Genomic DNA, 25,999 nt, shown 5'->3' on the forward strand with positions numbered 1-25,999 from the left:
CCAGTTGTTGCCCCCAGATCAGAAATCTGCAATAAAACTTGTGTGAAAAATTCTTATTTCTATGTGCTTTCCCTTTCCTGTGTGGTTAGGAGCTGTATTTTCAGAACTCATATTTTCAAGTCCTTGCCTCTAACCATGAGGGCTGAGGATTTTCCTGTTTAATGAAAGAAGAGGTTTGGTTTTTCCTTTTTAAAATTTTTTTTTCTCTAACTTCATGGCTCTGGGAGCAGGGGCTTTCTGGAAGTCAAAAGGTTGTGCAACACCTTGTGATGGTGCTGTGATATTTGCCAGCACTGGGTTATAGCTGGATGGTGATGTGTAAGGTTTATACATCTAGTGTAGAGATAATATGAATGTGCTTGTATGCAGCAAAAAAAGAGGGCTGGAAGCACCCTTGAAATACTAGAAGTGTGGGGCTGGGCTGGCTGGCTGGCAAGTGTCTACTTGATTTGGAAGCGGGATGGGGGGAAAAGCCAGATTTTTTTGTTTTGGGTGTTTGTCATGCTGCAAAATGACTTATGGAGGAGTGGCTGATGCTCAGCTTGGATGGGTTGTGCTGGGATCAGAAAGGGAATTTTCCTGCCCCATCCTGTGAGACTGGGGCTGGTTGCAGACAGACCCAGCTGCAGTCAGTGCTTGGGGGGACTCTCTTGGCCTCATCCATAAATCCTGACATTATAATTACTGTAACAACCTGCTCTTCTCTTCCTGCATGGCGTTCATTCTCTGGCCTTAGGTAACACTTTTTTTCTTGTGGATTTGCTCCCTCCTTCACCTCCCCCCTTTTTAATTCCTCAACACACTGTGGAAACATCAATTAAATAATCTAAATAGTAGTTATTGTTCAAGAACCAATTTGCTATCATGGCTTGCACTGGTATGGTGAAAACAACCCATCCAGAAATTTGGGTTATTGGAGCTGGGGCTTCCCTGGGTGTGTGACCCAGTACAGGGCATGGTCGGTGCTGTTGGGTTTAGCAGGACTCTCTGCCCTGCCCAAGGTGCTTCCTGCTGGAAAGGGTAGCCCCTAAGGTAGAGTTTGCTTTGAAAATAAATTGGCCTTTTGTAGGGGACCATGTCCTAAGCATGATGGAAATGCCAAATGTGCTGATAATGCAACTTGAAACAGATCCACAGAGACTTTGCACTGGTGTCTTGAATGTGACTATGAGTAGAAAAGGAATTGGCTGATGTGTGGGGTAATTGGGCTGTGAGCTCTGCCGGTGTGTCAGCACTGCAGGAGGTGCAATACTGGGCTGGGATAGGGGTGCTGATCAGTGCTCCCCCCTGACTTTGAGGAGGATTTGATTTCTATGAGGAAGTCAGCACAGACTGTGTTAGCCAGGGCAGCAGGGTTCTGGAGACAATTTCTGGTGCTCCGAGGTCGAGTTTGGGCTCCAGGTCTTGGGGTGAAGTAATGCTGAGATAGTCGTGCCTGTCCCACTCACAGGACTGAGCAGAGCATGCACAGAGCATGAGAGAAGAATTCTGTCCTTGAGCTGAGGGAGACCATCTGAGTTCCCACTGTCCTGATGGTTTCCAAATTAGACCAAGCCCTTCCTGGGCAGCAGTGCAGGGGCCTTTGGGCAGGTGGCTGCTCCTCTGGATGTGATGGGGACCACACAAACCTGCAGGGAGCAGGATGACTGCTCCATGCCTGGTGTTAATCAGCACTTTGGAGGATGGTTGTCCCCAGGAGCAGTGGAGTTTGCATTTGCAGGGGGGGATGTAACAGCCTGGGGACACCCTGATGCCTTCCCCAGGTTTGGTTGGGGGCCCTGAGCCAGCCCCTGTTCAGAGAACTGACCTTGGCTGAAGGCAGCTAATGAGGTGCAAACCCTTGAGCTGTCCTTCAGCTCCGCTGAAGAAAAGAGACTTTAAGTGCATGCTTGAATTTAAGTGCATGGTAAAGTATGTTCCTGTTCCCAGACCTCAGATAGGGCAAAGATGGCTGGATAAATCGGGAGGTAGTGTGACAACACAGCCACGAGCTCGTTCCTGTCTCACACAAGGCCGACTTTGGGGATTAGCACTGGGCTGCTTGTTTTGCAGCCCCAGAGCTGGGGCTCTGGAGCTGTCCCGCCTCTTTGTCATCTCCTGAAGCCTCGCTGCATCCTCCTTCTCATCACAGGCTCCATCCTTCCCTCTCTCTGGCGTCAGGCCCTCTCCCCAAGGCTGCTCCATCCCTCCACTGCCATTGCTCTGCCTGCAGAGGAGAAAGCGCGTGGCCCAGATATTTTACTTCACATCAGCACAAACCCAACCCAGATCTTTCTCCGATATGGCTCAGCTGGGCACTGCATGAGCAGAGCCAGCCCTGCAGCTGGGTGGTGGGGGAGACCCCCAGGGTGCCCCTGCCCCTCTCTGGGGTTGAAATTCCTCCTCTGTGGCCGTGCATCTGGCTGCTCTGGGCTGGCCGGGAAGCTGGAGCCTGCGATCAGCTCAGAAGGCAGCAACAGCAGCCTCTGCTTTTCCACACGTCGGTATTTTTAGCTCTGCTGTGCATTAGCGTGCAGGAGCTCAAACTGCGAATCCTGGCTGAGGTTTTATCTGTTGTGACAGCCCTTAGGGCTGTAGTCAGACACTCTCTCGCTTGCTCGCTCCCTCTCTCCTTTTTTTTCTTTTTCCTTTTTTTTTTTTTTTTTTAAAGTTTGCAGCTTGAATCTGCTCTCTCCCTACGGAGACACTGTGCAGCTGTCAAGACAAGGGACCAAGGGTGGGAAAGAGGGTCCAAAGTGTGGTTTGAGCCCCTTTACAAGGGAGCTCTATTCAGCTCCTTTCTGTATTTTTCCATTCCTCCTTGCTGCTGCTGTCAGAGCTGGAGCGGTCGGAGCTGATGCTGCAGGATTAGGGACTGGCTCGCCCCTGCTGCCCTGCCTCAAAGGGTCCCCAAAAAGCTGTGCTGGGTGACAGCTACACAACTACTGGGGACAGCAAAGCAGAGAGCAAAGGCCAGCCCAGTCCAGCGTGCTGGGGTTTGGCAGATCTAATGCTCTGTCTGCTGCTGCTTTTTCCATCTCCCTTTTCCAAACAGCACAAATATTGCTCCTTTTGGGGCTGCTTTGGGCTTTTGGCACCCCAGAGCATGGGGGAGAAATCAAAGTCCCTTGTGAGGGACTTGCTTCAACACAGAAGGTTTTTACTGTGTGTGAGATCACAGAGAGTGAGTCTGATCTCCCCCAAGAGAACAAGACCCATGAATTCACCCTCCACCCTGGCTCCATACAAGCACCCAGCACTTTGGTTTGGTTTCTTTAAGGAGGGTTTTCTTTATTGCTTCTTCTCTTCCTGGACACCTTGCCCCCCACACCCCCAAGACATTTTCTATCCCCCAGAGAGCTGCATAAATTTGAAGCCTCTTTTTGCCACCCCAGTACATCTGAAAAATCAGCTGGAAGTGTGGTGGCAGAAAAGGCAGCATTGGTGATGCCCTTTGGAAGGGTGAGGAACCAAAGTGCTGGACAGATTTTGGCTTTCCAGCCCTCTCAGCAACCTGCCATGCCAGGCTCTGCCCACATAAGCGTGGGCTCAAAGGGAACAGAAGTTGTCTGAAGATCTGGTGCGCCTGGAATTTGTCCAAGGTCACGGGGGAAGTCAGGGATAGAGCCAGGAATGGGATCTGGCTTCCTGTTCCATGTGTCCAACCTTCCTCTCTAACCTTTAGTACATGCCTGCCTCACATCATTCTGGCTGGACCTTCCTGCACACAGGTCTTGGGATGTTCATGCCAACTCTGATGCTCCTTGGAAGAGAGCACAGACCCTATGCAGGGAGGGTTGGTTCATCCTGCTTTTCCTTCTTGGGAAGGGCTTCTTTAGGGCGCTTAACCAGAGAGTGTTGGGGAAATCTGTATTTAAGTAGTAAATAGTGATTTGGCATTTTTAAGGCTTTTAGTGCCTGAGGAGATTGCAGCAGCACTGCAGTGGTCCTGAGGTGGGCCAGGGCTGTGTGTCCCCAGGAGCTTGGTGTGCGTGGATGCTGAGGGGGCTGGAGGGAAGCAGAGAAGGGAGAGATGTTTGTGATGGGTCACAGCTCCTTTACACAAGTCTGCACACACCACATTTCCTGGAGTCACATTGTTTACAAGTGCAGCAGGTTCAGCATTTGGCAGCTCCCACGTCTTCATCCGAGATGGTGCTGGCAAACACTAAAAGGCTGCAGTGATGGGTCAGAGGGTTCCAGGAGCACTGGGGGCTAGCCTTGTCATCTAGTTACCAGGGTACAAATCCAATGGGGAGCCTAGGATATCTCCCTGGGTCCGCCTGCTTCATTTGCATTGATGAGGAGTGGAGGGACATCTCAAAGTTTGTCTGGCAAGTCCACAAATCGGGCAGCTTTTCTAATTAACTGTCCCTCCACTGTGATTGCTCTGTTCTCCCCCCCAGTTCCTCCTTCTCTTGCTGGCAGCAGCCAATGCCGTGAACCAGAGACAAACTACACAGTGCTGCCAGCTCAACCTGCAGCAGGGATTGCTGGAAATATCTGGTGCCTTTGCCCTTTTGCAGGGAGCACCCAGGGATGAGGATTTTGCAGCTCTGTGGTGCAGAGCAGGGTGTGTGGGGCTTTGCTCCAGCGGCATTTTCTTTGTGCAGGTTGTTTGTGCCATGGGTGTTCTTGGGAGCAGCCAGAGCATGGCAGGTACCTTTGCACAGAGCTTTGGCATCTCCCAAACAGCCCCTGAGCAGCTCTGTGAGGTTGGGTTGTCAACTTCTCCTTCTCTCTCCCAGCCTCCTGGGGAAACCCCAGTGATGGCTGCAGGGGACAGATGCAGATACTCTGCTTCACTGAAAACCCAGGAGAGCCCAGGAGCTTGGGTTTGGAGCTGCTTCACCTTCTCTGTGCTCTTCCTCTTGCCGAGGGAAGCTGCTAACAGCAGCTGGAGCTGTTTCCTGGTGTGCACAGGGCCCTCTGTCATTGCAGTGTGGGGCCAGGAACTTCTTCCTTCTTTCCTTTTTCCGGGGGCTGTGACACCTGAGTAGCTAGATGAGGTCTAGAGGAATTTAAACATTGCTGCTTTTATTTCTGAGTGTTAAGCTGGGAGATTAAGGACTATTTTTTTTGGGGGGGGGGGGGGGCAGGGGTGGGTGGAGTGGGGATGGGTATAGAGGAAGTTAGTACTTTAGGAGCTTTCAAACTTTAAAAACACCTTGTGGCACCCATGTTAATGCATCTTCTTGCATTAATAGTGTCCTTACAAAATTCCAAACACCCTAAGAATTGGTCTCTAAACTGCTGTCTGATGTCCTTGTGGATCAAAGACTCAAGGGATGATGGCTGCCATGGGGCACTTCCCTCCTCGAGCTAGCTGAGCTGTTCCCCTGCTATCAGACCAGTCCCTTGGGCACACCAGCTCTCCCTGCCCTATGTCCTGGAAGGGGCTGGGTATAGGCAGGTCTGTGTGGGGGCTCCGGGTGCTCATGGTGCTGTAAATCAGACTCTTCCCTGCTGCCTGATATCCTGAGCTTCCCAGGCTGCAAGCAGTTCCTCTGCTTATCCCCAAACCCACCCACTTTTTCCTTATCCCACTCCTTTGCCTCCTTGCTCCAGAGCTGTCTCAGGCTCTCGGCACGGCCGATGCTTCAGTGCTGCCAGGAGTTTGATCTCCAACTGCTTCCCAGCCCCCTCGCGCATGTGGGCACCGGGAGGAGCTGAGAAAGTGGGGAAGAGATGAACAGCAGGAGAAGAATTCTTAGGGGAGGGGATGGGGGGAGGATGAGGAAAGCAAGGAGGGGGGAGAAAAAGTGAGAACAGGGAGGAGGAGGAGGGATGAAGGATGCTGCCTTGTCCTTGGATTTATATTGGTTGAGTTGCACTGGATTAGCTAAAAGTGGTGCAGAGCTGCCTTCCCCTCCCTTTTTCTCCAGGCACACACTCCTGTTTGGAGCTGAATGCCTTAATTCACTTCAGCTTCAACCTGCTCCTAATTGACTTAAACCACATGGAAAGAAACTCTGCTTCCCCAGCAAGTGGCTGCAAAATTGCACCTTCAGTGAAGTCAGTGTGATTCTGCATTTAAAGAAACCCGGAGTCTGGCACGGATGTGTGCAGGGATATTGGTGCCAGGGGGCTGTGCTGAGCCATCCAGAGCCCCACTGGGCTGCTCCTCTCCGGAGGGGTTTTGGTCTCACTCTGAGCAGGTTGGGATGTGGGGGTGATGGGGGCTTTGAGTCATGGGGATTTGGCTGTTAGAAGAATTGCTGTTTCTTCTCATTCCTCTCTCCTCTATCCCTCTTCTCCTGCTGCAGATGTCTGCTATAAAAAAGAAGAAGGGAGAAAAAAACCCCACCCTCCCCAAATGTCATGGTAATGCTCACTGGAGGGCTGTTTCTGCTGCACATCTGATATGTATGACAGGGTCAGATTAACCGAGCCTCTGATTTCCAACCACAGCTATTCTGAAGGCACCAAAACTGATGCAAAACACCCCAAAGGGACTCCTCTGTGCTGAAGAGGAGCTGGCCAGGCAGGATGAGCTCATGGTGCTCTGGGGATGTGCCAGCCCAGTGCTCGGCAGGACCAAATGCTAGGCAAGAAAGCAGAGAGCGTGCTTTGGGGATGAATCTGGTCTCCTCAAACTCAGGCTTTCAGGGAGGCAGAGATTTTCCTTTGTATTTAAGGTTGGGGATTTCAAAGACAGAAGGGGAGCAGTGATGGTAACTACAAGAAGGTGTCTGATGTCAGGGGATGTTCTGAAAACCCCTCTTCCTTGTCTAGGGCTCCTGTTACACCTGGACACGCTCTCTGAATGGAGGGCAGGAAAGTCGTTTTATTCCTTCCTCCTATTCCCTCCTCTTCCGACCTCTCTGCATCCTCTGTCACCAGTTTTGGCTTTGCTATGTTTCTCTCCCCCTTTAATTCTAAACCCGAGGAGTTACCCAAGGTTCTGGCTCAGGTGTTTTTTTAATGAGACATTTAGCCGTTTGGAGCCCTAGGAAACAGGGCTGGAAGTGACCTCTGGAGACTGATGTATCCTGGTGGCAGGAGTTATATCCAGACAGTGTTTAACTTTTTCCTGGCAGTGAGAGTCCAGCACCCTACAAAGGGCTTCTTCCCGGGTTTCCCTGGGTGATGTCCATGTCCCAGGGCAGCAGTGTTTCTATGGGATGGCTGCCAAAAACCTCAACACCTGCTCCTTGCAATGGTAGCTGTTTGGAATCACTGAGGCTGGAGATGCTAAAGGGGAAAATGTTTCCCAGGGCAGGATAGGGAAAGTGAGAGGTGTGGGGGACCCCCTTGGCACAGGGCTCTGCTCCCAAAGCCTGTGCTGTGCCTCACTGGGTGGGTACCATCGACCCTCCCCGGGACTAGGGGGGCTGTGCAGGGGGATCCTGCCAGTACAAGGAGCACCTTATGGGCACCCCTTGAGCGTCTCTGGTCGCCACTTGCTGAGAGTCTCCCTGGGATGGGGCTCGAGCAGGAAATCAAGATGAGAAGAAGGGGCGGAAAAAAACCCCCGAAAATCCCCACGGAGCGGGAAGCAGAGTCGGGAGCGGAGCCGCTCAGCTGATGGGGTTGCCATGGCGACGCGGCGGTGAGGAAAAGGAAAAGGCAGAAAATAGCCCGATGCTGGGCTGAGACCTGCGGGAGCCTGGCCCGGCAGCCCCCTCCATCCCCGGCCCTATTTCTGTCCTCCTTCCTTTCTCTTTTTGCTTTCCTCCCCTCATACGGTTTGATTTTCTCCGGCCAGAAACATCCCTCTCAGAGGAGCCATCAAGGGGCTGACTGGGGGGTTCTTTCTCTGCAGTGCTGGGGTAGTGGGCTGAAGGGAAAGCGTGAAGGATCCTCTTCTCTAGGGCTGGATGTGGTCAGGTCTATTCTCTTTGGGGCGGAAGGTTTGGAGGCAGCTAAGTCACACACAGAGGACCAAAATGGGTCCAGGGTTAGGGCTATGGTGTTGGTGGAGGATCTGGGATGGAACCTGGAGAGCCCAGGGTCTAGCACAGGTTTGGTGGAAATACACTTAAGCCAAGTTTTGTTTCCCAGGTCATGTGTGGGTCAGGCTGGGTCGTCTGTTGTCTCCTGACAGGTGATGCCCAGTTTTAAGGATGGACAGAGATTTTGTTTCATGTGCTGGATTGTTTTCCTCTCTGGGAAAGTGGTGCTTCATAATCACAGCGAGTCATTTCCCCTCTGTGAGTCAGGCTGGGGCCTCTTGCATGGTATATATTGCATCTAACCATTGAACCCAAGCTCACTGAAAAGGAACAGAAACCCAGACTGGGTATCAGAAGAGAAAGTGTCGTTGTGCCAAGCCCTGGAGGATTTGCCCCACAAAATGGAGCCACCCACCTGGGCTCTTTGCTTTACCACACATACTTACTTTAAAGTTAAGGTTGCAGAGTCTGGTGGCCATGAGGAGATCTTGCTTTTCAGTAAAAAAAGTAATGTTTCTGCCTCCTGGGGTCAAAGCAAAAAGCAATAAAGGTAAATGTGACCTCATAAAGCATCAAAAAGCAGAAGATACACCACAACCACCCAACTGAGCACTCTTTGGACACAAAGACTTATAGACCCTCCTCATAATTTTGTTTGGGGCTTGGCAATGACAGATAAATGCCTGAAGCTGGCAGTGCAGCAGATGAGGAACTCATCCTGCTTCTTCTTCCTCCTTCTCCCTCCACCTCTCTCTTTTTGTGCCTCTGCAGCAGATGCAGTGCTGTGCCTGGGTGTGAGCCCTGAGCACGGGGCTGTGAGTACAGATGCACTCTGTGCACCACCAGTGTGTTTGTGTTGCTATCCCTGAGCTCAGGAAGCCTTTCCCCTTCTCCTTCCCCTTGCTGGGGTTCTGCTCCAGCAGAAACCTTCCTGGAGCTCCCATCTTCTTCCTGCATGGAAAGAAGCTATTGCAGTTTCTCCCACTTCTCCCTGCCTTTGTGCTTGTACCACATCACTCTGTGGTCTCTGATAACTTGTGCTGATGCTTGGGATGCAGATGGCCCAGCTAATGGGGCTCGAGCAGTAAATCTCTGTTACTGGGGCCAGTTTTGCCATCCCTCGCTGTGGCCCTGACCTTCATCTCGCCCAGGCTTTTGTCCCTGGGAGGCCAGAGTGGAACAGGAATTCCTCCTGATGCCAATGATGTTCCTGGCACAAAGGAAGGTGTTGGGTCCTCCTGGCCTCGTCAGCTGTTGTTTTGGAGGCTGGCTCCTCTTGCAAGGTTTGTTCCTCCCTTCCCTGTAATTCCCAGGGGCATTTTGCAGACACCCCAGCTCTTCCTCCCAAAGGAGGTGTGTGAACAGCTTTATCTGGAGATCTCACACCTCTGTGTGAACCACCCCCTATAAACTGTCCCTGCACTCCCTTTTCCCTAAGGACAGGGGCAGGAAGCATGCATGGAGGGGTTTCCAGGTATTGGGGTTTTTAGTGGGAACACATCACACTGAGGAAGCAGAAAGCTGTCTGGAAATGAAAAATGGCCTCAGAACTGTGGCAAATGGTGCAGGATCAGCCCTTTCTGTTGACTTCCCCACCACAGCCTGAATGAATTTGAACACGTGTATTTCTCTGTGCAGTCTAAATATTAAGCATAGCTGGACTAAGAGTTCACTTAAACCAGGGATGGACAAATATCTGAAGGTCATAAACACACAGCTGAGTAATTATTTAGAGTGGTCTAAGGGACATAACTATGGGTAATGGGATGAATGGAGGAAAGGAAAATGCAGTGCAGTTGTCAGAAAATTCTCCTCAGGTCCCTGCTTAGTGCTGCAGAGGGAAACATGTAGGTCCTTGATAAACCTGGAGGGCTGATTTATGGATTGATACATGAAATGATGGCAGAATCCCCAAGGAGAAGCAGTGAATGGCCCACCTCCTGAGACTCTGCAAACTCAGCTTTGCAAATCTGGTAGATGAGGGGCCGCGGAGCACCAGGGCAGGAGAGGAGCTGTTTCACTGACAGATATTGTTGGCTGATGATCAAATGACTAGAAAATGCCCATGAATAAGTTAAGGCTGAAAGTGAGGAACTGGTTTCTGGTGAAGGAGGGGATGAGACTCTGGGCCAGCCCTGCTGGAGGAGGTGAAAAAGCTGGTGGGGCTGGAGCTGGAGGAGTTCACATGTGGGGCAGAGCCAATTTTGCAACCCAGCTGCTCACAGGTGACGAACGTGGCAGCCTCCAGGCAGTCCTAAATTCCTGTGTGATGCACTCTGTGAGGCCAGGTCCATCCTCATGTCTCCACTGTTATGCTGCCAATAATAATCAGAGCTCAGGGAGAGCAGCAATCTTCTTTGGCAAACATCTAGACATTCCCCAGTGCATCTGGAGAGCTTCTTCTAACTTCAGTGGATGATGCATCTTGTAACACTAAGGGCTTATGTCTGTATCTTGTGAAAATATACCTCAAAAAATTGCTGGAATTGGTTTGAGGGATGTGCTGAGCTACCTTTGTAATGTTTCTACCTCAGCATCAGTTGTCTTGGAGATGGCTGCATCCTCTACCAGGCTGAGATGGGTACTAAGGATCAAAAGGCGCTCTTCTCATCTATTCTTCCTTTCTTCAAAAAGTAACTACAAGAAAAATTAAAACATGGTGCTGTTATCGGAAAGCCCTTTGCACAGCTGAGTTTGGTGTTTCCAGAGGATCCTCCCTTTCCTGATATGTCCCACTCCTAAGGCAGGATGGGAGTTTGCTCTCCTGGGACTTTCTCCTCTCCACATGGATGGTTGAAAGATGTCTTGAAAGGACCTGGGGAGATCAAGGGCTGTGAGTGTGAGGAGCAAGGTCAGGGACTGACATGGTCCTTTTTGGTGTCACATATTGTCCCTCAAGTAGGTGTGAGGGAGAATGGGAGGGTGGGGCTGCTTGTGTTCCCATACCCTGCCCCATGGGAGTACAAACAGCGTGGGACAGACTGTGAGGAGTGAGGGACTTTGGGGTCTGCTTTGTGAGGGTTTGGTGTGCCCTGAGCATCCACAGTGTTGCCTTCCTGGGGCTGTTGGTTCCTGGCTCCTGATGCTGGCAGGAGCTGGGCTGGGAGCGCGGCCATGCTCCCTCTTCCTCCATCCCGGCATGGCATTAACCGTCTCCTCCTGCACTGGTTTGTGCCACTTTACTGCTTCCTGCTCCCCAGCAATATTTTACATCTTGCCCAGTAATGCTTGGTTTCCTTAATAGTGTCTCATGTGGGATTTTATCAAAGGCTTTAGGACAATCCCAATAAATTATATCTACTGATTTCCCTTTATCCATTGTTTTGTTCATTCCATCAGAAATCCTCTCCCAGAGAGGACATGCAGGCTTTGCCTTTAGAAGCTAGCCGGGCTTGTTCCATTTCTATCTTAGCCATTTCATGTTTCAATTAATTTTGAAACATTGAATTATTGTTCTCAGTAGCCCTTGGAAAGAACAATCTGAGGAACAACCCTGGCTTGTGCTACACCTTGGATCTGCACATATTAGTCATAGTTCCTGGTCAAGATGCTTTTGGTGGGATGTTTGCAGAAGTGGTGCTCGTGTTGAGACACCGTCCCCACTTCCAGCAGCTGGGATTTTCCCAGCAGCAAAGGGATGCATCTGAAATAATCTGCACTCCAAAAAAGCCCAGCTCGCCTCGGAGCACAAATGCAGGAGGCTGCTCGTCCCCTGCGATGTCAGCTGAGCACTAACTCGCTCCGGCTTTGTCCTCGAAACCCAAAGAGTGGGAGTTTGCCGCCAGGCTGGCTGCGGCTGTAAGGAGCAGGGAGGAGGCAGTGGAACTGGCCCGCCAAGGGTTAATAATTTCCATTGCAATTGTGTCATCTCTTTGGGGACCTCTCGCTCATTTCGCGAGCGGGCGCTGAAAGCCGAGGCACAGGGGCTCGTTCTTATTCAGCTGCACGCAGCTTCAGAAGCACCGGACGGCCGCGCAGCTGGGCTCGGCCACCTCGGCCTTGCAGATGGATGGAGAGAAAGGATTTGTGTGCCTGCGTGTGCTTTGCTTGCGTGCGCGCGTGTGTGTGTGTGTGTGTGTGTGTCTGAAACCTAATTGTCTGCTGTCTAATCCGTCAGCCGGGGGGACAGCTTGCACAAGCCCCTTCCAGGCAGGCTGATAAATGCAGCGCTGCCAGGCCCCTCTGCGAGGCAGTTCGGTTTAATTGGGATTGCTACGTGCACGGACTTGGCGTGCGTGGAAGGGATGCTGCGCGCGGGGAAGTGCGTGGCCAGGCTCCCAAGGGGTGGCCCCTGTGTCCAGCCGGGCTCCCGGTGGGATCCTGGGAAATGGTGTTTAGTGGAGAGATGTGAGTGCAGCCCAGTGCTGGATGGGTGAGGTTAAGGGTGGCTCCGTGTCCTGTTAAACCAGTGACAGGAATAGTGGCACTGTGTGGTCCCGCTCCTATGGACTTTGTACCTTGGGGCAGTTCAGTACCCCCAAGGCTGGGCTGTAGATACACCCAGCTGATGAGATCTGGAGATCACCCAGAGTGTGACACAGAACCCATGGACATGAGTGTGCTGGCTTGGAGATGTCGCCTGCCATCTTCAGCACAGCATAAGGAGCTGTGCAGAGCTGTCCCCTGCTCCAGCTGTCCCCTGTCTGTCCCCCCAATGACCGGCACCTATGAATCTCTTGAGCATCTCCCAGCCCTGAGCACATGGCAGCTCAGGGACTCCCCAAGCTGAAGTGGCATTTCATCTTTAATGCCCCTCAATGGATTTCCCATGAATTTGTCTAGTTGATTTTTGTAAACACGTAAGTTTTAATCATCCCCAGAGAGCTGTGGCAAGGACTTCACTGCTTAACCATGCACCATGTGGGGAACCGTCTCCTCTTGTTTCTTTTGAACCTGCTGCCTCTTAATGTTATTGGATATCTCCTAATTCTTTTATTGGGAGATGCAGCGAGCAATCAATCTTGGTTCACCCTCTTGAGGCCACAAGTGTGCCTCTCTGGCTGCTGCTTTTCCAGGCTGAGATCTTCCTCCTTTGGACTAATTTTTTTTTTTATCATCCTGCTCCAGATCTTTTTCCAGCTCTGCTGGTGATGTCAGGAGTCCGCATGTGGCGACATTCTCATCCGTTGTGTAATTAAAGGTGATGTCATGATTACAGCAGATGGTATTTGCATCAGCTTTGGTTGCTTAGTGCATGTTGATGTCCGGGGATCCTTGTGTCCTGCACAGTCATGAGAACTTCTCAGAGGCTGCTGATACAAAGCCTGAGGGTATTACAATAATATTAACCTTTGAGTTCCCTGTCTGAAAGAGGCAGGCCCAGGTATTATTTATCAGGAATCACTCACTGTGCTTTGCAAGATATTCCTGACTTTAAGGAGTGACATGTCCATGTCATTTTATCCCCCAGATGCAGTCACCTCCAGATTGATACCCACCAACTCTTCCATCGTAAATGTACACCAAGTTTCATGACAGGTGATTTGAAGGCATCATGCTTGCAGGTGAGGGATTAGAGAATGCCAGATTGGCCACTTGTGTAGGCACCTCCCTCATGGCTGAAAAATAAGTGTCGTGCTGCTTTATCCCAGACCCCAGTGGGGTCCCAGACTTGCTGCAGGGTTTGGAAGCCAAGAGGCAGGAGCAGGGTGCCCAAGTCCAGGGTTGCCCTGGCCCAGACTGGGTCATGGTGTGGCACCTCCACCCTGTTCATCCTATGCTCCCCTGCCCGTGGCTGCCCCTGGCCTGACGTGTGACCAGTTACCAACGGACCCCCACCCAGTACCCTGCCCTCCTGCTGCTCTCTGCTTCCCCATCCCTCCTCCTCCCTCTCCCTTTCTCCCTTTGCCCTCTCTTTGCTTCTCTTTCTCTCCACACCTGCTCCTCTCCTTCCCTCCCCTTTTCTCCTTCCTCCTCCTCCCCTTGCTTCTCTCTCTATCCTCTTATCTCATCCCCTTGTTTTTCTCCTCTCTGCCTGTCCAGCTGATTTACATGCACGCTGCGTTGAAGCAGCTCAGCTGGATCTAATGCCTCCTGCCGTGAGGAGCAGAGCCGTCTCTGGACTCGGTGCGGAGCTTCCCTGGGCAAGGTCTGGGCGGTCCTGCGTGCACCCCACCACCTTGGCCCATGCTTTGGCCCCTTTCTGCATCACCTTTTGCTCTTCATCCCCTCTCTTTCCTTTCTACATCCTTTAGCTGATGCTGCTGCCCTTGCTGCTGTCATCTCCATTTCTCCTGCCAGGTCCCCAGCCCGTATGCCCACTCCATCCTTGCTCCTGGGTGGGTGCATGAGGATGGACCAAAGCCTGGAAGCCAGCCTGGGGGATGGTTTGCTGTGACTGGTGCCATTCCTGTGGCCTTGGCACCAGTGTTGACCTGAAAACCTGATGCTGAATATTCCCAGGTGAAGCCCATGGGTCCCCCCTTCCTCCACCTGAGTTCTGATGTGGGAGCCCGGGGCATCTCTCCTGTGCCCTCATGGCCCTTGCTGCTCATGGAGCTGGGATCGATGTGCCTGTGTTATTCCCTGGCTCTAATCACTCCCGTTTCCATTCTGCTGATTTGCATTTCCGTGAGAGGAAGATGCCCTGATTAAAATCCCCTCAGAAGAGCTTTATTGCAATGGCTCCTGCCTCTCTAATTGGAAAGTGGTCTTAACCTTTCAAGCAAGTGGCTGGGACACTCCCTGACTGCCAGAAACTCCATGAAGGGTCTTGCTTGTCCTGAATTCCAGGGGAGTGGGAGATTTGGAGGATCCATCTCTGCCTCTGAGGTGGGGTAGGGACCCCTCAGCCCAAGGAGGACTCATCCCATTCCTCTGATACCAGGGATGGGACCATGCCCAGCACAGTGGGTTGTCTAAACAGGAGTCAAGAAAAGGGACTGTAGCAGGTGGATGTGCTGGGATGATCCAAAACCAGTGAGCACCCAGCCAGCCCTGTGCAAGCAGCTTGATGCTTCCCAGGTCACACCCACGTGCCAGTGAAGGGCCCGCTGAGGAGAATGTTCATGTGGTGTCAATAGAGCCGTTCCCATTTACCTTCCTGTGGCTGGGAGGCAGGATCTGACCTGGCAGCTGGGATTCTACAGCTCTTCCTCCCCGGGGAGTCCCAGGCCCACCACTAACCCGCACTGGCAGCTTGAAAGCCTGCCTTGCACTTAGCTGCTTTCTGATCTTCAAAGGCTCTGAATGCCCAAGGAAATCAGACCTCGTGCCTTTTCTTCCCATGCAGTCCCCAGATCCAGACTCTCATGCAATTTATTATCCCTGACATGTGCCACTCCCTTCCTGGCTGTGCATGGAGAGGTAGCATCACTCTGCTGCTCTTCCTCAGGTACCAGAGCTGGCCACCCTGGCCATGATGTGAAGCTGCTGCTCCTCGCATGCTCCCCATCCTATGAAGCTCAAGGCAGGGCCAGGGAAATGTGCTGGCATTGGCACTGCCAGCTTCATCCTGGCTTCCCAGTGCCCTCTGGCTGAGGCTGGCAGCCGCCTGCTCCAGGCAGGTCCTGGGGTCTCCTGCCAGCAGGTCGTGCTGCTCCATCCCTCCAGCCAGGGTTGGCCATCCCCACAGTGCCAGCTACAGAGCCTGTTTTGCCTGTGCCTGTGGTTATTTTGTTAAGACCCTGACTTGCCTCCCTGGTGCTTTTACCTCCCCTTCCCCAGTCCCTCTCCTTCTGAGGTTACAGAAAAGATTTTGGGTTTATTTTTAATTATTTTTTAATTTTGGTATTTAAGCTGGTTTAGCGGCTGCAGCAGTGAGTGTTCCTGATAAACAGCCCGGGAGATCCAGAGAATAATCTCTCTGCTTGGTGACGGCACAGGCGCCTATCGCAGCTGCTGGCAGCACGCTAAAAAGCTGTCCTCATCTGCTGCCTGCTCTATCAGCCCAGGGAGGGAGAAATTGCCTCCATCCTTAATCACAGAATTTGAAATCCCAGCTAGTCTGCACCTTTTATTCTTTAGGTTCACAGTGTTTTGCAGTGCGGACAGGGGGAGAAATATGTAGCTCTTAGATGGAAGCAGGAGTTGGGGAAGGGACTGGGAAGAGGTGGGTGAGCAGCAGCTCTTTTCCCTTTGCCAGGTATCTCCTGGACTTGCCACCCCATGATGCTTTCCTGGAAACTCTCTCTTCAGGGAGGTGGGTTAAGGCTGTATTTTTAACAGAGTCACAGAACAGAGTACTCATGGGCTGTTGTGTACTCTGAGGGATTGTGTAACACCGCTGTGGTTGGACAGAGTGCGTGCACTGACAGCCACATGTTCTGGAGCCCCAGTGCCAGGGCAGCTTACTGAGAGGTGTCAGGGAAATATGGTAAAAAGGGCAGATGAAAGGATAGAAAAACACAAGGAAGAGCTGAGATGTGCTGTTATTTCCTCACCAATGAGAGAGATGCTCAAGCTTGTCCCTGTGTCATAGACCAGGTCAAGTAAAGCAATTGGGTTTGTGGCATAGGAAGGGCCCAGGTTTATGGACATTGTCCAGCCTGGTGCAGGATGCAAGGTCCTCAGCCACACAGGTAATGAGCCCCGCCTACAGAATGTGTGATGCTCAAGCCATAATATCTGTCAGGGGGTGGTTCTGAGGTGCAGGAACATACCTCAGTACCCCACAGCGAGTGCAGAGCAGTGAGGGGATGGAAGGTGCCTCTACTCCATGCTCGGTGCCACTGACTGACAGTGTGGCACCCGTGGGCTGTCACTGCTAACAGTTGCTCAACCCAACAGTGGGAACACAAGCGCCCGCCATGCCAGAGACTGGCGTCGCAGTGGCTGGAGATTGCCTTTAATGAGACAGATAAAGCAAAATGAAAAGCAAATTAAGATGCAGGGCTGTGGGAGCTGTCTTGAATGCAGCGCTGTGACTTTTCTGGGGGGAAGCTGAGGTTGCAAATGATGGTGGAGGCACTGCAGAGGCAATTGTAGGAAATGGCCGTCTTGGATGGGTTCAAACCAGGGAGCCCTTAAATCCTTTCCATTGCCTTTTGCAGGTATCCTCCTTCTCCAGAACCCACTGTGAGATACGACCTTTGGTCTCAAAGTGCATGAATAGTGGTGTCTCAGCTCCCCTGTCCTTCTCCCATCTCCAGTGGCTGAAGTGGGTTTGGGAAGCCCTGCAGTTGCAGGGGACGGCTTTTCACCCATGTCCCAAAGATGCTGATGGATATTGCTGGCTCCCTGCAGCAGGGCTGCTGTGGTCCAGGGCTGTCTGGGATGTTGGCAGTCCATCCTAAACTTTCCATTGAGTTCAGAGCATCTGGGCTATTTCTGTAAAAATCCTGTGCTGGGTCAGGAGGCAGGAAAGGGGCTTTTGCTGCAGCTAGGTCTGTCCTTAAGCAGAGAGTGTTTAACACAAAAACCCCTCCTGTTTCTCAGCAAAAAAACACTCAGGCGTTGACTATCAACGTGAGCAGCATTGCTCAGGCAAATGGTGTTTACACCCCGAAGCCTTCAGACTTTCTAGATTTTACCTGCTTCTCTGCAGAAACCCCTTGAGAAAATGTTACCGAACAAGGCAATACTTGGGTGGATAAATTGCCTGGAACAAACGAGCTGGAATTTGTACGATCCCATTCTTCATGTAAGAAAGATGTCACTCCTTAAGCAGTCCCTGGGGAAAGCGCCCACCCTGGGGAGTGTCACCCTGGGCTGCCTGTGTTGGCCATCCCCTGATTTGGACCGAGCTGCCTGGGTTTCCATGCACTGCAGTGCTTTTTGCCATCCCTTCCCGGGAATCATGAGTGGAATCACAAACAGGAGCAAAGCAAGTTCTCATTTCCCTCCACCCCCCTCCCCACCCCAGTTGCTGAAGTGGGGTGTCGAGAGGGAGGTTTGGTGCTGCATTTTGCTGGTTCTGTGGGAGCTGATCCCACGGCCAGAGGCATTTGGGGACACATCCCCTCTGGTCGTCATTGCTTGTCCCTCTCGTGGTGCAGCTATTTCTGCCTCAACTTCCCAGGAAGCCGCCTCCAACGCTCCCCGGTCTAAAACCACGCTGGTTTAGAGAGCCAATTTCATCCCTGCTTCCATGTCTCATTTGCATATATTTGCATAGCACACAGGTTTATGGGAGGGGAGGAGGCGCTGGAGAGGCACATCCTTTATTCCTCTTTTTTTCTTCTCCCCTTTCAGCAGAATTGTATTTATTTATTTAAACCCAGTGCTGCTGCTCCGAGGGGCTCACTCCCAGCTGGGTCCCACGGGTGACTCGGTGGTGGGGACCTAATGCAAACTGGGAGTAAACTTACTGAATTTTCACTCACTATAGGTGATTGTGTGGGGCTGGCCCTTGCCCTTCTTCCTGCAGCATATTCTCTGGTGGACTCTGGTGCTGCCTGGCCTGGGAAGGGGGTAAAGATTTCCTCTCCCCAGCTCCCAGCTTGTGATGGCCTTATAGAAGGGAAAAAACACCTCAGTTTCCCCCAGGGTTTGCTGGATTTTCCCTCCCCTGAGTGTCCCTCTCTAGGTTTTGGTGCTTCCCTGACACTCCTGAAGGGCTGTTCCATCTCAGATCCAGTAGAATTTGACACTTCTCTTGGGAAACGGCAAATCCTTTCCCTTGGGATGGGTTTCATCAACCCCAGAAATGGCCCTTCCAATCCTGAAAAAGGTACCTCATTTCCTCCTGCCGTAGCCCCCCCTCCTCACCTCAGGATGCTGGGAATGTGGGCAGCTGGGATAATACATGCTCAGGGGGATGTGGTGACCCCAAAATAGCTCCATCCCTATGAGCAACGAGGAACTGGACAAATGAGCTGGTCCATCTTGGTGTTTTGGTTCTCATTTGCTGGTGGATCCAGAGAGATTTGGGAACTGTGGGATCATCCCGATCAGTCACAACACTGCTGAGGTACAGCTAATATTGCTTGTCATAAAAAAATTTAAACAAGTGGACCCAACCAGCTCCTCTGCCTGTTCCTCTGTCCTCCTTGGCCTTGGGCACATCCCTTTGCGTCTCTGCCACACTGTCCTTTGCTCTAAGATGGGTGAGATCAAAGAACTCCTTTCCAGCCTACTGAGGGAGAAGGGCAGCATCAGCAGGACATTATCATGTTGGGGTCTTGGTCTGCCACTAGCGGGGCTGTGCAGTCACTGGGCTCCCTTCAACTGGATTTCTTCCTCCCCCAGGGCATGAGGAGAAGGAGAGACCAGGCTGTGTGCGTGCATGGGGACAACAGCACAGGGCAGGTGAGAGTGGCCATTGGCACATAGGGTGAGGGGAGTTAAGTTCCAGGAGCAGTGAGATGCAGGGCATTGGGATGTTGAGAACCAGCCCCAGGCACGTGGAGCCGTCTGGAACATCTCGCACTTGGCTGGGGTTTAATTTTTTATGCGAAATCCTGTTTGCAGCGAGCGCGGTGTTGCGGTTCCCGGTATTGCAGAGTGCGGAGGCGAACTGCTGAGCTGCCGGCTGTGCTGAGAGCCGGCTCTAGCTGGGCAAGGGGGAGAGCTGGCTGGCTGTGACCAGCATGGCCCAGCACGGCTCGGCTCTGCCACCCCTGTGCACCACAGAGACACCCGGGCAGGGTGGTGTGGCCGGCGGGGGCTTGGCTGTCACCGGCCACAGCTGGGGTATGCAAGATCTGGGCTGGCAGCACAGCAGGGCTTGGCACAGCTCCATGCTGGAAAACATCTCCTTTAAGACCTGGACTCAGAAAAATCTAGAGCATCCCCGGAGTGAGGGCCGCGAAGCCCCCAGCCTGGACAGGCAGAGGGCTCAGGACACAGCCCGCTCTTGGCTCCAGTGCCCTCTCGCTCCCGAAGCTTTCCAAGTTGCCCGGCTCAGAGGCTGTTTGTCTTCAGCTTGACGGTTCCTCCGCCTCCCCCGCCTGTCTACTCTGCTTCCTCATTCTCGGTGTTGGGTTGAGCAAGAGCAGAGCGGAGCCTCCTTGGGATCAGGGTGAGGCCGGGGGGGCCTCCAGTTCCAAGTTCCTTTTTTGTTGTTGTTGGGTTTTTTTTCTCTCTATTTTTTTTCTTCTTCTTTGCTCTGCACACAAAGCTGGGCTATGATGAAACTCCAGCTCTGCCTTGCTCACAGCATTCATGCACGGCACATGCTGAAAATAATTGTCCTTGGTGGAGCTCTGCAAACTGCAGAGCAATTTAACTGAAAAGAGGTGGAAAGGAGTTTTATTTCTACATGGTGTTTGAGGCTCAGTGCAGCCCCTCACAAGGGGGATCACAGGCAGGCGTGGGTTCAGGCTGGATCTGCAAGCCCTGTGACCGTGGCCATGTAGTGCCAAGCCTGAATTAACGTCTCTTGCCATTCAGCAGCACTTTGTACACTGAGCTTGACATGGCTTTGGTCTTCTCAGCCTCAAGCTGTGGCTGCCTGCAATGCCCCACGTAGTGCAAGCACTGCAGTGGGCTCAATATCAACCCTCCTGTTGGTTTCTCCAAGTTTGGGATCAGATGCTACAGTGGGAATTTCTGTAGGTGCCAAGCCGTGCTGAAAAGGGAAACATGTTGGGTGCTCCCTGCGTGTAGAGTGTTCTGCACAACCTGGCCTCTCCTTTATGTGCCTTAAGCCACAGGTGATTTTTTGAGTCTTGCTTTTACATTTTTAGGTGTTCAAACTAGCTGTGAAATGCCTGCTTGGAATGTCTTGTTCATTGCATTATTTTGATGGGCAGAGGGAAGCGTAAGCTGAAAGAGGAGGATTGGCTCCAGGACCTTTTGGAGGTGTTTGGAGCAAGGATTTTGGCTGATTTGCTTTATGGAAAGGGCCCATCATTAGTGCAGAAAGACAGGGAAGGATGTAGAAGCCCCAGCCACCATAAAACCTCTTTGAACGAGATTTTGTCTTGCCCAATGAGAGCTCCCTGTCCTGAGCTTTCAGCACGTGCCAGCAGGATTTGTCTGTGGAGAGTGTGTGCTCAGCACCATTCAGGATATAACTCATTCTTTGGTTTGTTCATTAGTCATATCACGTCCCCCTTCTCCAGCTCACACAACGGAACTGCAGTTTGTCAGGATGTGTTGTGGAATTTCTGTCCACAAAACTAATTTGTCTTCAAACTTCCCTTTCTTTCCAAATGGCCAACCCATTTTCCTGTGATACTGCTCTTGGTCACTGTTGTTGTTCATCTCAGCTGGCTTAGCACTTTGCAGTTGGTCAAGGTCAGATGTGACTGTTTAGTGATCCCATTGGGATAAAGACCAAATCCTTTTGCTGTGAAAACTTGGGGCACAACCATCAACCTCTTGGCGAGGAGGACCTTGCCACTGCTTCTTTGGTTTCACCAGCTTCTGTTCTGTAAGTACCAGCTGGCGTGAGGAACAATGCACAACCTCTAAACTGTTTTCTCCTACCAACTCAGGAAGATGTGACCTCACATGTGCTTCTCGGAGCTCTGCAGAAAGAGGCTTTTGCATTATTTACTCTGTTTTGGAGCTGGAGCCAGACCTGACTCTGGGCTTGTTCAGCTCAAGGCAGTAGAGGTGGGAGTGAAGCCCTCCCAGTAACACCATCAGAGCCACTGGAGCTGGGCTCAGGTTTCTTCCCTGGCTGGTTCTCCTGGCTCAGCAGAGTCCGGCCCTGTTCCCTCCCGGTGTAACGCTGACACGGGAGTTTTTAGCTCAGCTCAGCTCAGCCCTGGTGTATCTTCCCCAACCACCACCCACCAGTCAGGCTTTGTGCTTAGAGTGCTCCATCCCAGCTGACCTGGGGCCAACCAGCCCTTTGCAGGCACTCGGTAGTGAGGCAGAGCCAAATTCTTGACTTCTGGCCCTTCAGCAGTGGCCAGGGTCGGTGTGGGGTGGGGAGGAGGAGGAGGAGGAGAAGGGCTGCAATGTCAGCCCCGGTTGGAGTCCCCCCACCCCCGCGCCCAGGGAAGAGATCCCAGTGAGGTTCTTTGCCCGCTGGCAGACGACTTTGCCCCCATCCATCCACCCTTTCTCAAGCACAGAGCCGGGAGTGGGGGATCCATTCAACACCTGCTTTCCTTTCCCCCTCCTGCCGCCCTCATCTCCCCAGTTCCCCCCCAAAAATCTTGCATCATCTAAAAAAACCCCACATTCTCTCTGGCTGCTTTTTCTTGCTAACCTCCGCTCGCTTTGCCTCTCCTCCCCTCCCTCCCTCCTCTCCATCTCCCTCCCTCCCTCTCTCTGGGGGGAAAAAAGGTCATTGCGCAAATGATTAGTCAGAGCTCAGTTGCTGTAGCAACCGGCTGCTGGAACTGGGACAGGCGTGCAGCGAGGACAACGGAGAGGTCGAGCATCAGCCGGGCTGGGGGAGCCCTGCCTTTGTATGTGCGCCCGGGAGCCGTGGAGCCCCCAGCTCCACGCCACGCGTGGGGCCCTTCCACCGCCAGCCCCGAGCGCTCCCTCGGCTGCGGCGCTTTCCCCTGCCGGCATCTCGATGCCACCGTGGAGTCGGTGCGGCCTTGGCGTTTCTCCGGTGTCTCTTGGCGTGGTGGCACCGTCCCTCGCCGGGAGGGAGGGTTCTGCCCTCGGTGGAGCGGCCACGGAGAGGGGCACGTCGTGGGTTCCTCCCAGGGAACGCATGCCGCTGGGGTTCAGGGCTCCTTGTCCTCTTGCAACATCCCACACATGAAATATGAAGCCAAGTTCCTCCTGATCCTTCACGAGGAACCAGGCGTTAACTGTGTCCTGCCCAATTCCAGTTCCAGAGTGCTGCAGTCCCTCTGCCTTCAGTCCCCAAGCAGCTTCAGACAGAGGCTTTTCCAAATCTTCCTTCTTTCCTCCCTGCCCTAAACGTAAGGCCAGCAGCCTGGCATGCAGCATCCATGGGCTGCTTGGCCTTGGAGTACAGAGCAAGGGCTCTTCTGGGAACGCTGGGGCCACATGCGCGGTGGTTTTTGTCACTGTGGTCATGATCTCCCAGTGGTGTTTTGCCAAGGCTGCTGGGGACCCTGCAGTGCTGGCTCAGCCTGTCCCAGCCAAGCCCCAGCCTGGATGGTGGGGCCGAGGACAGTCAGCAGCAGAGCCAGTGGCAGCACAGGCACAGAACCCTCCAGCTGCCTGGTGGGATCCCGTGCTGTGCTGCAGAACTGGGGAGGATGGAGGGGGGACCCCATCTCAGTCCTTGCCCTGGGCACTGCAGCACCTCAGCTCTCCATTGCAGCCCCCAAAGTGCTGCTGCATGGGCCCTTCAGGGGACCTCCATGAGTGAATAGGGACCTGTTCCTGTCACCAGCTCCCTGCTGTGGAGAAAATATTGGCTCTAAATTGTGTGGGGTGAGAGAGCTTTGCCACTGGATTGTCTCCATCCCTCCATCCCTACTGTTCCCCTTGTACACCAGTCCTTCAGGGGCTGAAGACCAGTTTATTTTCCAGTGTGCACTGCCTGGGTCTTTGAGTAAGCTGCTCCTTGCTCTTTGTGTGTTGAGCAGTGATTTGGGGTCTTGCTTCCATCTGGGATGTGTGCGAAGTGTGAATGGGTTTGCAGGGGGCTTTGAGACCCCCACAGGAAAGTGCTGGGGAGGAGTGATGCAGTGGGCCAGCTGGAAGTTGGTGCAAGTGCTGCTGGGGAGGGGATGTAAAACCTCTGCTTTGGACTCTGGGCAGGATTTTGGGAATGTCTTTGGTCTCTTGCTCAAGGTTGAGCTCTGTGCATCCATCTAGAAAGCTGTGGGCTGGCGTCCTCAAGCCTAGGAAATTATTTTAGTCTGACTTTGTGGGAAACAGCAGGAAAGGGCTATTTATGCAGAAAATGGCTTCCAATAAACACGCTTCCTTTGGGAGTGGAGAGAAATTGCTGAGATGTGCTGGAAGTCTTTTCACTTTCCCGGGACTGTCCTTAGTGCCAAGAGCGAGCCAGCCACGCGGCACGGCCACGCCGGTGCTCGGCGACGTTCACTGCCCTGCTTCGAACCCCTGTCCCCAGCTCTCCATCACCCTGCGGCTGGAGAGGGGCTTTCGAGGGCACCTCTGGCTCTGCCTTGTCCGCTGATGCTCCTCTTGGTCCTCTGAATGGTCCTCCAAACCTCTTGAGATTTTCCTTGGATCCCAGCATTTCTTTCTTTCCTCCATTTCTTTGGAGCTGTGTGATTGCAGGGCACTGGCAGGGGGGTTGCTGGTTTAAGGGCTTCTTACCTCATGGTTGCAGAGACGAGCTTAGCAGAGTGATGTCAGAGTGGCCTACAGGCTCGAAAGCCAACAGGGAAATAAAAGCAAGGCAACTGGTCCTGTTTCTTTTTCCTTTCTTCTTCTTCTTCTTCTTTGTTTGTTTCCTTGCAAATCTCATTACTTTAAAGGCTCTTCCCTGATTTTACCAGTGTCTGGAAATCTTCAGGTGCTCTAAATGCTTGGGGTTTGCCATGCTGTTTTGCTATTTTTCAGTCTTTTTTTGCCTTTGAAGGTGGTGAGTAAATCCTGCAGATTCAGCCCAGCTCACTAATATTTCAGATTATTGAAAATAACAGAAGAAAGGGAGAGTGAATGAATCTGAAGCCTTCAGGAGAGGGCCAAAAATCCCTGTGACTCACTCAAACACTATTTCTGAGCTTGAAAACAAGAAATGGTGCCTGTTTCTTGCTGCCCCTTGCAATGGGCCAGGAGATCATAACCACCCAGAACTTGGTTTAGGTTACAGGGCTGCCAGGTTCACATTTTCTTCTACAGATTTTGTCTCTCAAACCCCTGCTCTTTCCTCAAGGACCCCCAACGTCCAGGCTAGAGATAGTTGTGCCACTGTTTGAAGGCGTCAATCCTATCCTGAGCATCCATGAGCTGGAAGAAGAGTGGAGAAAGCACTGAGGGTTTTTCCCTTTATGGATGATATCCAAATAAGACTTCAAGTAATGAGCACTGTCTATGATGATTTGGACCACATCCATGACTGTATGAGAGCTTTCTGCATGGAAAGGACATAAGATGGGAGAGCTTGGGAGCATTCTAGTGACAGAGGTGATGCAACCCAAGGAGATGGGGAAGCTTTAAAGCCATTTGGCAAAGCAGGTGTTTGCAATTTTACCCATAGCCCTGCAAGCACCGCTCTTCATTGGGAACCACCTGCAGAGCAGGATGTGATCCCTGGCCACAAAGAATCCCTGAAGTGGGGTGGGATGTGACCAGGGCTGGCTGAGCCTTTCCCGGCAGGAGCAGCTGGGAAAGGGAGCACAGGGGAGAAGGTGTGCAGCCCTTCCCTCAGCTCTCTCGTCTCAGTGAGTGTGTGCTCCTCCAAAGGTAGGTACTTGTGAGCATTTGTCAGTGATTGCCATCGAAGGAGGCAAAAATCTATAACCTGGGGTCAGGCCTTTCTTCCAGGCTCTCATGTCATGAGATTCCCTCCACCTCCTCCCTGAAACTGCAGGGAGCAGCCCCTCTGTGCTGTGTCTCATCTCGCTGACACGGCTTGGCTGTAGCCCGTGTCCGGGAGGTCGCCGGCAGATGTCGGCTGTCGCTGGAAAATAGCTGGAGTGGTGTCCTGGGGACGCCACGGCTGCAGGCAGCTCGAAGTGACCCCATCACTGCAGCTGCCCTGATGGGTGAGTTCCACGTGCTGCCAGCCCAGGCTCTGCCGCAGCGGGGTGGGCGATGCTCCTCGCTGGGGTCTGTCAAGGGAAATCCACCACGGAGTTAATGTGTGCTCTGCTTCCAGCCCTCCTTTGTTAAGGGGTTTGGCCCAGTGCCACGCGGGGAGCGCGGCAAGCAGTGCTGGGGGCCAGCAGGGACAGCTTTTGTTCAACATTGTGGCTCCTCCATGGAAAGGACGGTTGGCCAAAATGGGGCGCGTGCAAGCGCGGCAGTCGCTCCGCCTGGGGAGGAGCCCAGCTGCTCTCTCTTCGGCATTGAATTCCCTCGGGCTTTGTGGGAGCACGAGGAAGCTGTTCACTCCCAAACCCCGCTGGGGATTTCACTCATGCTGTGGCAGAGTGCTGCTCCCCGTGTCAGCTGAGTGGGTGCTTGGGTGTCCCATCTGCAACGCCTGGGAGGGATCCCTCGATTCAGTGGCACTGGGGAAGTGGGTGGCTGTGACATGAGACAGCTCCTCTGCCCGTCCTGGGTCAGGGCCAGGTCCTGCTCAGCTTTGGTTAAGCCCAGCACGGCTAGCAGACTGCCGGATTTGGCCATCTCCATCTGCTGGAAACACTCCCTGTTTTGCCCAGCCTTTGTTTCCTCCCAGCTCCTCGTTATTTTTCATGGCGTTTTCCCTTCTGGCT

The 25,999-nt window shown here is 52.7% G+C and overlaps 1 protein-coding gene and 1 long non-coding RNA gene across 6 annotated transcripts in view; one reads left to right on the forward strand and one right to left on the reverse strand.

The window, feature by feature from the left end:
* Nucleotides 1–25,999, forward strand: part of LOC138119656 (uncharacterized) — an 85,305-nt gene that overhangs the window by 31,265 nt on the left and 28,041 nt on the right. The window contains exon 1 of one of the 4 annotated variants that reach the window (XR_011155569.1): nucleotides 24,862–25,022. The exons of the other annotated variants lie outside the window; for them this stretch is intronic. This is a non-coding gene — a long non-coding RNA (uncharacterized lncRNA). Of the gene's footprint in view, nucleotides 1–24,861; nucleotides 25,023–25,999 lie in introns of those variants that run through there. 4 annotated transcript variants of the gene reach the window in all.
* Nucleotides 15,508–25,999, reverse strand: part of PTGES (prostaglandin E synthase) — a 112,137-nt gene continuing 101,645 nt past the window's right edge. For both annotated transcript variants that reach the window (XR_011155565.1, XR_011155564.1), the window contains exon 5: nucleotides 15,508–15,518. The gene's annotated coding sequence lies outside the window, so the exon portion shown is untranslated. The remainder of the gene's footprint in view (nucleotides 15,519–25,999) is intronic.

The sequence above is a fragment of the Aphelocoma coerulescens genome, chromosome 17 (genome assembly GCF_041296385.1).
Source record: "Aphelocoma coerulescens isolate FSJ_1873_10779 chromosome 17, UR_Acoe_1.0, whole genome shotgun sequence".
In the NCBI taxonomy this organism is placed as follows: Eukaryota; Metazoa; Chordata; class Aves; order Passeriformes; family Corvidae; genus Aphelocoma; species Aphelocoma coerulescens.